This window comes from Triticum dicoccoides, chromosome 2B, assembly GCF_002162155.2.
Source record: "Triticum dicoccoides isolate Atlit2015 ecotype Zavitan chromosome 2B, WEW_v2.0, whole genome shotgun sequence".
NCBI classification, from domain to species: Eukaryota; Viridiplantae; Streptophyta; class Magnoliopsida; order Poales; family Poaceae; genus Triticum; species Triticum dicoccoides.
Genome location: NC_041383.1, coordinates 206,251,097 through 206,266,661, shown reverse-complemented (window position 1 = coordinate 206,266,661; position 15,565 = coordinate 206,251,097).

Sequence of the window (15,565 nt, the reverse complement as noted above, 5' to 3'; positions counted from 1 at the left end):
TCTATACTCGCATGCTTGCATTGGATTTTGCTACTGTTATTGTTTGCTCCTATTCTGATGCATAGCCTGCTTTTGTACCTGCTTATTGATACCTACCTGCTTATTTTAAACTGCTTAGTATAGGTTGGTTAGTGATCCATCAGTGACCCCCACACCTTGTCCTTGTTGCCCCTGCTTCATCATCGAAGACCCGATCAGCGGGATCGAAGACCAGGCCCCGACGCCGCACCTCACTTTCCCCTTAGTTGCTCGACACTACTGGGATACTATCGAGTGCCAAGGGTGAGACCTCTACAGCACTTCTGATGTTAACCCTGTAGTGTAGCTATTCGGTCGTGGTCATCGAGGGTGATTTCCTCTTTAACCACTTCCGATACGACTCTGTCGTGCAACCCCTCAGCGTGAACCTCGGGGGTGATTCCTCTTACGTTCACCTTGATGATTACATCAAGTGGAATTCACCGGGGGTGATTCCTTGGGTTTTCCTCTTGATGTTTGGACACACGGATACTTGGACTTTACAACTGTTACTTGGAAGGGCGGGTCGACCCTGAGGGGTACCCGCGAGTGATGTGGAGACGGGTTGACCTGGAGGGTGCCCGCGAGATAATTACGAGGCGTGGCCGGGCATTCCTAGCCCTTGCCGCAAGTCCTCGAGACGGGGCAACGGGGTCACATCTTTCGTGAGTCTCTGCTTGTTACTTCGCGTTCCTAATCCACTACGATTTGGATATTTGATCCAAGGGGCCTCTGGCCTGATAGCACTAACCATCACGTGGGCATAGTATGGGCGTTCTGCGTCGTATGCATCAGCCGAAGCTTATTAGACGTCAGCGACTGAGCGGCGCGTGCCGGGTTGGACTGGTAAGCTCCTACCTTTTTTAAGGAGGTAGCTAGGTCTGCTCTCCGGCCGCCCACGCAACATGCAGGAGTTCCCAGGGAGATGGCCCATGACCCCTGGGGCATAGGTTTAGTCCGGCGTGTTGACCTCTCTATTAAGCCTAGGTCGGGTTGCGGCGTATTGTTTGGCCGAGGCCGGGCATGACCCAGGAAAGTGTGTCCGGCCGGAGTTAATCAAGCGTGGTGGGTAAGTTGGTGCACCCCTGCAGGGAAGAAAACATCTATCGATAGCCTGTCCTACGGTAACGGACACTCGGAGTTGTATCCCGATCGATACAACTAGAACTGGATACTTGTGATGAGAATTTGATGGTGATGATAACTGGATAGTACGGCTCTGGGATATCTTTCTCGCAGGGAGTCGAGAAAGGATCTCTGGCCGAGGATGATAACACTACTACTACTTTACTTTATGCTACTCTACTCCCTCCTGTTGCTGCAAGATGGTGGTTTCCAGAAGATGCTAGTCTTCGATAGGACTAGGCCTTCTCTCTATTCTGGCATTTCTGCAGCCCAGTCCACATATACAGCCTTCCTTTGATAATGCTGCATCTGTAGTGTAGATCCTTGCTTGCGAGTACTTTGGATGAGTACTCATGGTTGCTTTGCTCCCTCTTTTTTCCCCTTTTCCATTCTTCTCGGATGACGCAACCAGATGACGGAGTCCAGGAGCCAGATGCCACCTTTGACGACTGCTACTACCCCGAGGGCGCCTACTACCACGTGGCGGAGACCGTCGATGACCAGGAGTAGTTAGGAGGCTCCCAGGCAGGAGGCCTTGCCTTTTCGATCGATGTTGCTTTTGTGCTAGCCTTCTTAAGGCAAACTTGTCTAACTTATGTCTGTACTCAGATATTGTTGCTTCCGCTGACTCTTGTGTATTCGAGCTTATGTATTCGAGCCCTCGAGGCCCCTGGCTTGTAATATAAAGCTTGTATTATTTTATTTTGTGTCTAGAGTTGTGTTGTGATATCTTCCCGTGAGTCCTTTATCTTGATCGTACACATTTACGTGTATGATTAGTGTACGATTGAATCGAGGGCGTCACAAGAACTCATATACTTATTGCAAAAATCTAGAAGTTATCAAAGCAAAGTATTACGCTCATGCTCCTAGGGGGATAGATTGGTAGGAAAAGACCATCGCTCGTCCCCGACCGCCACTCATAAGGAAGACAATCAATAAATAAATCATGCTCCGAGTTCATCACATAACGGTTCACCATCCGTGCATGCTACGGGAATCACAAACTTTAACACAATTATTTCTCAAATTCACAACTACTCAACTAGCATGACTCTAGTATCACCATCTTCATATCTCAAAACAATTATCAAGCATCAATCTTTTCTTAGTATTCAACACACTCATAAGAATTCTTACAAATCTTGTATGCTTAGCATATTATGATTATTTAAGAAAATTACCATGCAATTTAAGTCTCTCAAAATAATATAAGTGAAGCATGAGAGTTCATCTATTTCTTAAAAGTAAAACTACCACCATGCTCTAAAAGATATAAGTGAGGCACTAGAGCAACTGACAAACTACTCCGAAAGATATAAGTGAAGGTCAATGAGTAGTCGAATAATTATGCAACTATGTGAAGACTCTTCCATTTAATAATTTCAGATCTTGATACTTTATTCAAACAGCAAGCAAACCTAAAGAAAACTACATTGCAAGGATAGCACAACTCATGTGAAGAAGCAAAAACTTAGGCTCAACCGATACTAACCGATAGTTGTTGAAGAAGAAAGGTGAGATGCCTACCGGGGCATCCCCAAGCTTAGATGCTTGAGACTTCTTGAAATATTATCTTGGGGTGCCTTGGGAATCCCCAAGCTTGAGCTTTTGTGTCTCCTTAATTCATCTCATATCATGGTTTCTCTTTTTATCAAAAGCTTCATTCACAAAAACTCAACAAGAACTCGTGAGATAGGTTAGTACAAACCAATGCAAAACCTTATCATTTCCTACTGTAACAAATCACTAAAATTATTATTCAACATTGCATACTAAATTCCTCTGCATATTTAATACTCCTAACCTCAAATAGAATCATTAAGCAAGCAAAAATATGCAAACAATGCAAACATAACAGCAATCTGCCAAAACAGTATAGTCTGTAAAGAATGCAAGATTCAACAAACTTACCTAACTCCAAAAATTATGAACTAAAATTCCCACTTTAATAAATTTATCAGAGCTTAATATGCAAAAATATTCAACATTATACCATGCTCTGACTTTTCTAGGGAATTTTTGCAACAGCGGTAAACTTTCTGTTTTCAAACAGCAACATGTATAGTAGCAAAATAAGCATGGCAAAGGCTATCCTTGACTTCTTTATTGAAACTAAAGATGAAAAACATTATTCTAAATAACAGCAAGCAAATACTAACAAAATAAAATGACGCTCCAAGCAAAACACATATCATGTGGTGAATAAAAATATAGCTCCAAGTAAAGTTACCGATGAACGAAGACGAAAGAGGGGATGCCATCCGGGGCATCCCCAAGCTTAGGCTCTTGGTTGTCCTTGAATATTACCTTGGGGTGCCTTGGGCATCCCCAAGCTTAGGCTCTTGCCACTCCTTATTCCATAGTCTATCGAATCCTTACCCAAAACTTGAAAACTCCACAGCACAAAACTCAACAGAAAACTTGTAAGCTCCGTTAGTATAAGAAAATAAAACAACCACATAGGTACTGTAATGAACTCATTATAAATTCATATTGGTGTAATATCTACTGTACTCCAACTTATCTATGGTTCATACCACTTAATACTAGCCATAGATTCATCAAAATAAGCAAACAACACATAGAACACAGAATCTGTCAAAAACAGAACAGTCTGTAGTAATCTATATCAAACGTATACTTCTGGAACTCCAAAAATCCTACCAAATTAGGAAGTCCTAAGCAATTTGTGTACCAACCCAGAGCAAAAAATAATCAGATCAGAATCACGTTTCTGTGAATTAACAAAACTAATTTACTGGGTGCAAAAGTTTTTGATTTTCAGCAGGATCAACACAACTATCGCCAAAAGCCATCCTAAAGGTCTTACTTGGCACTTTATTGAAATAAAATCTATAAAACATGATTACTACAGTAGCATAATCATGTGAACACACAAAAACAGTAAGGGTAAATATTGGTTTGTCTCCCAACAAGCACTTTTCTTTAATGCCTTTCTAGCTAGGCATGATGATGACAATGATGCTCACATAAAAGATAAGAATTGAAACATAACGGGAGCATCATGAAGCATATGACTAGCACATTTAAGTCTAACCCACTTCCTATGCATAGGGATTTTGTGAGCAAACAACTTAAGGGAACAATAATCAACAAGCATAGGAAGGTAAAACAAGCATAGCTTCAAGATTTTAAGCACATAGAGAGGAAACTTGATATTATTGCAATTCCTACAAGCATATGTTCCTCTCTCATAATAATTTTCAGTAGCATCATGAATGAATTCAACAATATAACCAGCACCTAAAGCATTCTTGTCATGATCTACAAGCATAGAAAATTTACTACTCTCCACATAAGCAAAATTGTTCTCATGAATAGTAGTGGAAGCAAACTCAACAAAGTATCTATCATGCGATTGAAAATTAAGATCAGGATGACAAGTTTCATGGTTATCATTATTCTTTAAAGCATACGTGTCATCACAATAATCATCATAGATAGGAGGCATGCTTTCATCATAGTAAATTTGCTCATGAAAGCTTACGGGACAAAAAATATCATCTTCATCAAACATAGCTTCCCCAAGCGTGTGGCTTTGCATATCATTAGCATCATGGATATTCAAGGAATTCATACTAACAACATTGCAATCATGCTCATCATTCACATATTTCATGCCAAGCATTCTATGTAATTCTTCTTCTAGCTCTTTCGCACAATTTTCCTTTCCATCATACTCACGAAAGATATTAAAAAGGTGAAGCGTATGAGACAAACTCAATTCCATTTTTTTGTAATTTTCTTTTATAGACTAACTAGTGCTAAAACAAGAAACAAAAAGATTCGATTGCAAGATCTAAAGATATACCTTCAAGCGCTAACCTCCCCGGCAACAGCGCCAGAAAAGATCTTGATGTCTACTGCACAACCTTCTTCTTGTAGACGTTGTTGGGCCTACAAGTGCACAGGTTTGTAGGACAGTAGCAAATTTCCCTCAAGTGGATGACCTAAGGTTTATCAATCCGTAGGAGGCGTAGGATGAAGATGGTCTCTCTCATACAACCCTGCAACCAAATCACAAAAAGTCTCTTGTGTCCCCAACACACCCAATACAATGGTAAATTGTATAGGTGCACTAGTTCGGCGAAGAGATGGTGATACAAGTGCAAAATAGATAGTAGATATAGGTTTTTGTAATCTGAAATGATAAAAACAGCAAGGTAACTAATGATAAAAGTGAGCGTAAACAGTATTTCAATGATAGGAAACAAGGCCTAGGGTTCATACTTTCACTAGTGCAAGTTCTCTCAACAATAATAACATAGATAGATAATATAACAAGCCCTCAATATGCAAAAAAGAGTCACTCCAAAGCCACTAATAGCGGAGAACAAACATAGAGATTATGGTAGGGTACGAAACCACCTCAAAGTTATTCTTTCGGATCAATCTATAAAAGAGTTCGTACTAGAATAACACCTTAAGATACAAATCAACCAAAACCCTAATGTCACCTAGATACTCCATTGTCACCTCAAGTATCCGTCGGCATGATTATATGATATGCTTCACACATTCTCAGATTCATCCAACCAACATAAAAGTACTTCAAAGAGTGCCCCAAAGTTTCTATCGGAGAGTCAAGAACGTGTGCCAACCCCTATGCATAGGTTCCCAATGTCACGAAACCCGCAAGTTGATCACCAAAACATACATCAAGTGGCACATGATATCCCATTGTCACCACAGATAATCACGGCAAGACATACATCAAGTGTTCTCATAAAAGACTCAATCCGATAAGATAACTTCAAAGGGGAAACTCAATTCATCACAAGAGAGTAGAGGGGGAGAAACATCATAAGATCTAACTACAATAGCAAAGCTCGGGATACATCAAGATCGTGCCATAGAGGAACACGAGAGAGAACACGAGAGAGAGAAAGAGAGATCAAACACATAGCTACTGGTACATACCCTCAGCCCCGAGGGTGAACTACTCCCTCCTCATCATGGATAGCGTCGGGATGATGAAGATGGCCACCGGTGATGGGTTCCCCCTCCGGCACGGCGCCGGAACAGGCTCCCGGGAGGTTTTTGGTGGCTACAGAGGCTTGCGGCGGCGGAACTCCTGATCTATCTTCTGTTTTGGAAGTTTTAGGGTACGTAGGTATATATGGGTGAAAGGAGTATGTTGGTGGACCGAAGGGGGGGCCACGAGGCAGGGGGCGCGCCCCAGGGGGGTGGGGGCGCCCCCCACCCTCGTGAGCACCTCCCTTCTTTCCTGACGTGCACTCCAAGTCCATCGGATGGCTTTCCTTCCAAAAATAACTTCTCCAGTTGATTTCGTTCCGTTTTGACTCCGTCTGATATTCCTTTTCCTCGAAACACTGAAATAGGCATAAAACAGCAAATCTAGGCTAGGCCTCCGGTTAATAGGTTAGTCCCAAAAATAATATAAAAGTGGATAATAATGCCCAATATTGCCCAAAACAGTAGATAATATAGCATGGAGCAATCAAAAATTATAGATACGTTGGAGACGTATCAGTGGACACTTCCATGATGATAATTTTGGTAATGTAATGGAACACTTCTACGACAACACAGGTATGACTATCTTGATTCTGTCATAAAATCGTCATGGATGTACATGCATGATAGAAAATGTGACCTACTGTGATGAACATGTATCATCACGGAAGTGTATTTTTTTGTAGTGCAACAACTTGCACAAGGCAAGGCTTCCGTTGTCCGTGCCAGTGATCAGGGTCACGGCGAAGAAGATAGTGGATATCAAACCGATCCTGGACCCTTGGGTTCTTTGTAATGATGTTATTAGTGTAGTCGAGAATGGTCTTGAATGAACCTGCCATGCTAGCCGAGGTGATGACATCACACCAATCAATGAGTTCCTCCACCATGTCATCTTTCAGATCGGGGCAAGAATAACGGGGCCATTTCCGGCTTGTTCCCTCCATGGAGAAGACGATCAAACGATGGTAGAAGGAAGGGTGAAGGCAAATGGAGGAGGGAGGAAGAGTGTGCGACAACAGTTCCAAATCGAGAGGGATAGGCGAAGAGGTGGTGGACGGTTGCCATGGTACACGAAGAGGCGCCCCGACCTACATAGCCGTCCGTTCAGAAATTGTACAAAAGGACTCACCATCGCCTCACTGACATGTTGGAATTGGACCACATGTCAATGAAACATGGTGTGTCATTTCTTGTGCAAAATGCGATCTGGCCGCGTTGTCCCGAGGTGCCACATTATTTCTCGACTTTATTTTTATAATGGCGTGTCGTTCAGTTTTGAAGCACGACTAACTGGTACTGTATGCAGAGAAAATATAAACTACTCTACCACTACTCCACCTCTAGTACTAGTATCAAAAAAGATATATAGGCTGGAGCTTTAGCGCTTGCTTGCTAAGGGCTGCCCACTTGCTTCTCACACTATCACCCTCTCTCCATATCTAAAAAGACGACCACTCTCTCCCTCCTCACTGGTGGTCACAGATCTGCTGGGGAAGAAAAGGACGTGCAGCGTTAACGCACTCGTCGGCGGCGAGCGAGGTCACGCACTGACGACAAGGCCGTCCTCTCAGACCTAGCGCCCGTGCGGGATGGCCTCTGTCCCCAAGCTCGTTGCCATAGTGTGTGCGAAGGATGTGGCCACGAGTGAAGCCACTTCCTACCGACCCTCAGGTATGCTACCTCTTTTCAAACCATACCCTTGTTCTATTGCCCCATCTGCCACGTCGCTGTATCTGGATCGTTCTCCACTCCACCTTCTTCCCAATTTGCTATCCTCTGCTCTGTTGGTCACGCAGATGAAAACCTTAATTTTCACTATTAAAGGAAACCCTACTTCATGCAGACTAATCCATGTCTAGGTTGAATAAGGAAAGGAAGGGAGAAAGTAATGTCGAAGAGACTAGGCATCGAACCCGCATCTAGGTTGAAAAGGGGAAATTAGTAGCTAAGGAACGAGTCCCGTGTCTCTTGGTTGAAAAAGGGTCGAAAGGCATGACAACAAAATAGAGACTGACCAGGTCGATCGGTTTGTTGTTCTCACATAGGAAAAAGGTGCTAAAGAGAACAAAAATTGGTCATAATCCACATATGCTTCCTGGATATTTGTTGCTTTGGGCAGCACTCTATGCACCCGTGGAGGTACATCATACTGGTACGCCCACTGTCTGAATAGGCCTCCCATGCTCTTATTGCCACTTGTTTGCTGTTAGTATAATGCCAGCGGTAAAGTCAAGCAATGCTACTACTAAAGTGATGCCGCATTTAACTAATGCCGCATTCAGTCTAATGCCGCCGATTAATTTAAGCAATGCCATTTAATGTCACCGGATTATTTCAGGGTTAGCTGTTGATTGTGGATGTATTAAAGATTTTTCAGCTAAGGCATTCTAATGTTGTTGCACAACCAGTATACCAACGATGAAACTTGTTACTACCTTCAGATTTTTGCACTGTTAACGCTTATAGATTAGATACCTCACTTTCATGAGATAAGTCAAGTTTTTGTGTACAGTGTCACCAAAATGCCAAGGCGCTGGTGTCATTTTATTTTAGTTAAACTGCACAAAAAATTACAAAGAGAAGAGGAAAGGTCAAGAGTGGGAACCTCCTCCTCTGGCTGTTCTCTTGATCCGTTCGATCAAGTTTTTATGTTTGATCGATTATCAAGATTGGGATAGCAATTTTTCAAGTCCACTCGAGTTCGAAATGATATTTACCTTGAAGGTACATGGTTTGCATTTTTTATACTGTCATTACTTAATAATGCTAGTTACCTTCACACTTTTGTATTTGGTTTAATGTTGTTGCACAACTAGTATACCAATGCTGAAACTTGTTACCTTTACATTTTGTATAGTTAATGCTTATAGAAATCTTTCGGTGCTAGCTTATAGAAATTTATTCAGTAAAACCATTGTACTGTTCCCCATAATATAAAAAACTACTCTAATATTGCACTAGCCACTGGATTAGTGTATATTTGTACTATTCGAATGGTGTTGCATTAGCGTATGGACATATATAAAGTGTGGCAAGCTTTCCCGGATATATGCTCAAGAAAACTACCACCTCTTTTTCTAAATACTAGACATTTGGGTACTTTAAATTGAACTGCGAAAATGTCTTAGATTAAGGAACAGAGGGTGTAGATTTCACTCAGATTATCCCGGTAAGGCTAGTCACACCTTTGTTAAAATTAATGTTCATTATGTTATCAGAGGAGGTCTGTATGTTTGTCTCTAATGCCTGTCGATTACATACCTGACATCATGATGTAATGTTAAGTCATTTCTTTTTGTACAGTGTCACTAAATTGTCAAGGCGGTGATGGCATTTTATTTTAGTTGAGCTGCACAAAATATGCTTAAAAGAAGAGGAAAGGTCGGGAATGGTTCAATTTTTTCAAAAAAAATATGTATGCCTTTGTGGCACCCCAACTCAGAGCAACCGGTTTACCTTGCATTGCCAGCTCAGAGATCAAGTCTTCTGGCAACACACAACATCTTCATACAGAAAACAACCGCTTTATTGATGCTAGCGGAAACATAGTGCAATATTACATCAAGTAGCGAGGCCAAGCGGCACACACGGTGCGGCTGAACAATATGTACATTATTTAGTGAACATAAAGGGGCCACGATCACTACAACTACGCGGCAACGGAACGACGATGAAGCGGGACTCCATAGCATAGGGACACCGATGTGGACCCGATCTAGACACGGCAGCACTCCGATCCGGTTAGATTTTCCTGAAATCTGGCATAACATGCCAGGTCAGTACATTGAATGTACTTGCAAGCTCACAACAAGCATAAACATAATGGCAAGCAATATCATGACATTTAATCAAGTTGAATGCAGGATAGTAACATATTACAGATGTAGTGCAAACAAACTTGTGCACCGAGTCCCTCGGACTCTCTTACCAACGGGTTACCTCGTAACCAAACGGTGATCATTCCCGGATCACGAACAAAACCAACACTTTGGTTTCCACAACAATCAGTTTCACCGACATCATCACTTTACCTGTGCCAAACATAACTTAGTGTGCAAGATTACTTATTAATGTTGATCAATGGTGTGACTTACTCACGAGTTATGTCCGTAATCGAGGACGCGAATATTGATAGATTTAAATAACACTCTGCATAGGTAATACACTAGACTCACCACTACAAAAAATACACTTCCATGATGATACATGTTTGTCACAGTAGGTCACGTTTTTTGTCATGCATGTACATCCATGACGATTTTATGACAGAATCAAGATAGTCATAGTTGTGCTGTCGTAGAAGTGTTCCATGCCATTACCAAAATTATCATCACGGAAGTGTCCACTTCCATGACGATAAATCATGCGTCATGGAATTGCTTTCGTCAAGGGTGATCGACACGTGGCATCCACCATAACGGGTCACCGTTAAGCTATCAGGTCCGATTTTGGATCCGATAACCCGCTACAGCCACCCCTCAAAGGATTGTTCTCCATAGTAGCAAGTGACAATAAATTTCAGCACGTAATAATAATTTTCCCTTACCAATTTCAACTTACCTAGAGCGCTTCACTCCCCGGCAACGGTGCTTGAAAAGAGCATTGATGACCCACAAGTATAGGGGATCAATCATAGTCCTTTTGATAAGTAAGAGTGTCGAACCCAACGAGGAGCAGAAGGAAATGACAAGTGGTTTTCAGCAAGGTAACTTCTGCAAGCACTGAAATTATACATAACATATAGTTTCATAGCAAGATAATGTGTAACGAGCAAGTAGTGATATCAGTAAATAAAGTGCAGCAAGGTAGCCCAATCCTTTTGTGGCAAAGGATAGGCGAAAACAGTTTCTTATAATAGGCAAAGCGTTCTTGAGGGTACACGGGAATTCCATCTAGTCACTTTCATCATGTTGGTTCGATTTGTGTTTGCTACTTTGATAATTTAATATGTGGGTGGATCGGTGCTTAGGTGATGTTCTTACTTGAACAAACCTCCTACTTATGATTAACCCCCTCGCAAGAATCCGCAACAACGAGAAAAGTATTAAGATAAAATCTAACCATAGCATTAAACTTTTGGATCCAAATCGGCCCCTTATGAAGTAGCGCATACACTAGGGTTTAAGCTTCTATCACTCTAGCAACCCATCATCTAATAATTACTCCACAATGCATCCCCTTAGGCCCAAATATGGTAAAGTGTCATGTAGTCAACGTTTACATGGCACCACTAAGGGAATCACAACATACATATCATCAAAATATCGAACACATATTAAGTTCGCATGATTACTTGCAACAAGATTTCTCCGGTGACCTCAAGAACAAAAGTAACTACTCACAAATGATAATCATGCTCATGATCAGAGGGGTATTAAATATCATAATGGGTCTGAACGTATAATCTTCCACCAAATAAACCATATATTAATCAACTACAAGATGTGACCAACACTACTAGTCACCCACAAGCACCAATCTAAGGATCCGGTGCAAAGACTGAACACAAGAGATGAACTAGGGTTTGAGAGGAGATGGTGTTGTTGAATAGGTTGATGGATATTACCCTCCCCAAGATGGGAGAGTTGTTGGTGATGATATTGACGATAATTTCCTCCTTCGGGAGGGAAGTTCCCCCGGCGGAATCGCTTCGCCAGAGGGCAAACGTGCTCCTGCCCAAGTTCCGCCTCGAGACGGTGGCGCTTCGTCCCGAAGGTCCTCTTCTTATTTTTTTTCTAGGTCAAAATGACTTATATACCAGAAGAGGGGCACCGGAGGTGGGCCGAGGAGGGCATAACCCACCAGGGCGCGCCTAGGTGGGTTATGCCCACCTGGTGGGCCGTCGCCGGTAGTTATTTGCTTCAGTATTTTTCTTTTATTCCAAAATAATTCTCCATAAAGTTTTAGCTCATTTGGAGATGTGCAGAATAGGTAACTCTAACGTAGCTTTTCAGGTCCAGAATTCCAGCTGTTGGTATTCTTCCTCTTTGTGTAAACCTAGCATACTATGAGAGAAAAGGCATTAGAATTACTCCAAAAAACATTATTATGCACAAAATATAGTAAATAACAGTAGGTAAACATGATGCAAAATGGACGTATCATCCTTGTACTAGTCTGTGCTTTTTGTGATCTTCCCTTGCCAACTCTGTGAGATGATCACGTTAAAACGGAAAAGGGATCATGTATGACAGTTTCTTCTCGCAGGTCATGTGGTCCAGGTGTAGAGTTCACCAATATTACCTGCTGAATTTATTTACATTTACATATAACATAGAATCAATCTTGTTGATTACCTATTGTAATATATCATGCTTTTATGCATTATTATTTCTTCATGTTATTTTTCTATGGCTCAACTCATCCCATTCAAGTTAACCTGACATTGATTGAACTTGAACAAATCTGTTGGCCGAGTCATGTGCCACAAAATCAAGCTCACTGGTGCAACCACGCTTGCCTGGATGGGGAGGCCCTAATTCGTTCTATTGTCATGCCTCTCATCGGTGCCTCCAACTAGGGAAGTTTATGTGCGTGTGCTACCCTGTCCTGGCAGGCAGCGATAACCTTGTGTGCCCAGTTTGGGCACATGTGCACAAGTCCCCATTTGGGACGATTTTGTTTTAGTTTTGACACGATGGTGGCGGACATGAAGGTGGCGGATGTCACGAGTTGACATCGGGGCCACCCATGACATAGCCCAAAGGGGAGTTTTTCGGAGTGGTCGGCAAAGCGTCATGCAATAGATCGGTTTTGTTGGAACGTCATTGGTCCACCTGAATGGGAGCACGAGGCCATGGGTTCCATAGTGTGGCCACAGTGTACTAACCTCTACAGAGTGTATAATCTATCGATAGTCGCACCCTCGGTTATGGGCATAGTTTATTGCAGGTCACACTATGGGTTAATAGAAATGATAACCGGGATAATAAATAACCCCGGTTCCATGAGGAAATAAGTTGGTTGATCTTTATGTGGTCATGCGATGATCACATGTAAAGATCAAGCTCCTCGTGGTCATGTGATGATCATGATGGTATTGTTGATACCGAGCTTGGTTGATATTGGGGTGATCATGTGATGTTCACGACGGTAAGCTTGATACATATGGTGGTTATGGGATAACCTCCGAGATGAGTAAGTTGGTCCATGAGACCTTAAACGTTTACTCCCTCTCATGCTAGCATTAACATCATCATGTTCATATCATGAGTAACATGTAAATGCCATGCTCACTCTTTCAATTGTTTTAGTAGTATCATGTTCATCATTGATAATTAACCTGTAAATGCCATGCTATTGTTTGTCTTGATTGCTTTGGTTGTTGTGAGCTTGCGAGTACATTCAAAGTACTCACCTGGCATGTCATGCCAGATTGAAGGTGATGCCATGATTGATTGCTTGTCAAGGATCCCGAGTTTGCGATCTAGGACGTATCCCAGCCAGAGTCCCTATGGAGTGAAGTCCATCTCCGTCGTCGTTGTTTTGCTGCTAAAAGTTATTCCATTGCTACAAGTTGTTCCGCAGCTAGCATAGAGCTACCTTAGCAGACATAGTGTCGCCACACCGATGTAATCCTTTGTATACCAGAGCCTTTGTAATCCTGTTATTTGTAATAAGACCTTTCTATGCCAAGCAGTGTCATATTCTAGAAGACTTGATCTCTGGGCTGGAATACAGGGTGTTCCGGTTCCTCTGAGCCGGGGTGCCACACTATTGCACACACAGGCAAGGCAAAGGTTTTAAACTCTGTCACAGAAAGGGGTTAAAAATGGTTTGTATAACACGTGCTTCTCTAGTGGGGCCTTAAAAGGCCAAGTGGTGGAAAGCATATTGGGACACTTGGGCCCAATATAGGTGGAGCCCACTTTACCCCTTGTAGAAGCAAGGGGGAAGCCAAATTGGAGGGGGTTCCCCCTCCTCTAGGTCGACCAAGGGAGGAGGGGGAAACTCCACCCTTATGTGGCGCCGCCTGCCCCTCCTCCAACCTATATATACTAGACGTTTTGGCCACAATTCAACACACAAGTTTTGAAGCCTCCTCTAGTTGGTCCTAGTTGAGTAATTAGAGAAAGACCTAGATCCTTTAGTCCTCATAATTAAAACTCTAGTGTGGTTCTAATCTCCTCCCTCTAATTCTTCGGCGATGATTAGCTCAGAACAGCAAAGCGTTGCCGGATCACGAAGACCGTACGCTTGCAAACTGTGAAGAGGCCGTGCTTCTGATCGTCTGTTCGAGGGATCGTTCATCGACGGTTCGAGGGACTTCAAGTACGATCTACACCAACTCGTCTTCTTCTGCTGCAACTCAGAGTTGGTAACGATCTGATCCAAACTGTTATTGCGTCTTCATGGCATTCCTCGTTGATCGCAGGGGCGATTTTTTTTTGTTTTCTACTATGTTTCTCAACACCAGGATCATGGAGAGTGAGCCACGAAGAGGCTAAGCGCAGGGAGACCGTGAAGTGTTATTCTAAACACTAATTATAGAAAGGTTTAGTATGGTAACATTGATCCTATCCCTGGGGATTCAAGAGGTGTAATCATTAAACACCCAAAGCTCTTGTCTAGTTATTGCAATCTTAATTCTCGAGGCAACCCCACAAGATGGGTAGGGCCTTTGGTTGAACAACTGACTCTTGAAGCAGGATGCGTGCTAGTCAAGACGTAATTTGGACACACACCCCACTTTGGTTCGTAACAAGAACATCTCGATGGGTGACTTTCAACACACAAATTAAGACCATATTTGGTCCCAACACAAATATAGGGTTGTAAGCATTAAGACCTCACACCCACGCCTATTTTTTGTCATATGTGTTCCCCTTCAGTTTGTTTGATTTTCATCCGGCCTGAAGCTAGGGTTTTTCTTTAACAAAAGCTTGTTTAGCTTCAAGGGGGTCTTCCTCCCGTGGGTTCAATAACTCAGGGTCACCTCTAGGGAAACGAGCGAGAATGTTTTTCTCCATTTTTGAATCACCAAAGGTAGTAATAATTTCCATAGCCAAAAAACTCCTGCAAGAGGGGTACTACCCGGGTTTATTACTCCATTGTCAACCATCATGGTGAAGGGAGGATCCCCAACTTTAGCAACAACTTTCTCGGCGAGTTCTCCCTTCCTTGTCAAACCACCCATGCATCCTTGAATTCGAGCCCACACCGGCACCTTGTTTAGTTTATACCCAAATACATCAAGAAAGCCATCGTCGTGAGATCCGGCCGGTGTCGACGTTTTTACGTGGACAACGCCAAAGGAAAAGAAGGGACCCTACATCACACTAGGGGGAAAAGTCGAAATCACTAGTTGAGGAGTACTCATTGCAAAGATCACTCCAACCTTCCTAGGTTACAACAAGTGGCGTGCTGCATGTGCGCCACTTGTCGCAACCAGAGAGTTTTCCCTTTTTTCGTAGATCCT